The sequence below is a fragment of the Engraulis encrasicolus genome, chromosome 1 (genome assembly GCF_034702125.1).
Source record: "Engraulis encrasicolus isolate BLACKSEA-1 chromosome 1, IST_EnEncr_1.0, whole genome shotgun sequence".
Lineage (NCBI taxonomy): Eukaryota > Metazoa > Chordata > Actinopteri > Clupeiformes > Engraulidae > Engraulis > Engraulis encrasicolus.
The window spans coordinates 43,743,404-43,744,802 of record NC_085857.1 but is presented as its reverse complement, the minus strand read 5'-3'; the positions used below and the strand labels follow the sequence as shown (position 1 = coordinate 43,744,802).

The 1,399-nt window shown below is 40.0% G+C and overlaps 1 protein-coding gene across 1 annotated transcript in view; it reads right to left on the bottom strand.

Annotated features, from left to right (window-relative positions):
- The window catches only part of LOC134435598 (uncharacterized), a 10,087-nt gene extending 9,569 nt beyond the window's left edge, over positions 1-518 (bottom strand). Inside the window, exon 1 of the mRNA XM_063184747.1 lies at positions 376-518. The gene's annotated coding sequence lies outside the window, so the exon portion shown is untranslated. The remainder of the gene's footprint in view (positions 1-375) is intronic.
- Positions 519-1,399: the final 881 nt, after the last annotated feature.

Below are 1,399 nucleotides of genomic sequence, written 5' to 3'. Positions count from 1 at the left end.
TAAACTTTGTGTGACCTTCGCATCCATTAAAATTAAAAAGTTGCCCAAGGCTAAACCATGTTTTCCCCTCACTGCTCCCTTGCCTCTCAAAAACAACAAAATTTGATGTGCACAATTATAGCAGTGGTGTGGTCTAAGAAAAACGCAGGTATACGCAATACACCCACCTTAAAATGTCAGGGATGTCAGTATACCCACCTACAATTGATTGATTCAATGTTTAGAATAGCACAGTATAACAGTATAACAACCACAAAAAATGCTCAAATATACAGTATACGCACCTCAAAAAAGTAGACTACGCCACGGAATTATAGGCACAAGGATTATATGCTTTGTTTCTTTAAAAATACCAAGATTACACAAATGTCTTACCTGAGATGTGGTGGATTCAAAAAACGATGTCAAACGAAGTTAAAAAGGAAAATAACAATGATGCAAAAGAATACATAAATTAAGTGTGCCACAATCCTGAAATGGACAAAAATCTGTGAACACAATAATCATTTCTCATAACACTATGCTGCTGTCAGTCTCATCCAAACATAACTAATGAACATTGTATTTACTAACATTCTCTAATCCCTTATGACACAATACTTTCACACATTCTTTATGACGTCATCAGTTGTTGGTGGTTCAGCCAAAGATTCTTTTAATTCTGATGGACCGTCTCTGGTTCAAACTACAAGATACAAGACACAAGATACAAGATATAAGATATTTTATTTGTCATGTGTATATATATGAAACATATATATACAATGAAAAGCTTCCCTGCTCTGGGAGTAGGAAAAAATGTGATGAGATGTGATGAGTGGATTCCTTCCTATGCTGGTGTTTTTGAATTCAACAGTCTGATACATTGAGGGAAGAAGCTGTCCCTGAGTCGGCTGGTGTGAGCACGTAAGCACCTGTATCTCCGGGCAGATGGTAGAAGGGTGTGTAGCTGGGGTGGTGCGGATCAGCTATAATTCGTTTGGCCCTCCTCAGACACCGCTGATTGTAAAGATCCTGGATGTTGGGTAGATCTGATTTGATTGTCCGTTGAGCAGATTTGATGACTCGCTAGAGGTCTCTCCTGTCTTGGGCATGGTGTTACCATACCAGGCTGTGAAATTACCTGTTGAAATGCTTTCTATTGTACAGCGATAGAAGTTGGCCAGTATCCTACTCTCCATTCCATATCTGTGCAGCCGTCTCAGAAAAAACAGTCGCTGTCTAGCCGTCTTAGTGATGCAATTGATGTGATGAGACCAGCTGAGATCCTCCTTGATGATGACTCCTAGGAATTTATAGCTCTTAACCCTCTCCACTGCACTATCAGCGATGTAAATTGGCTGGTGTGGCTGGTGTTGTATCCTCCGGAAATCCACGATCAACTCCTTTGTTTTGCTGA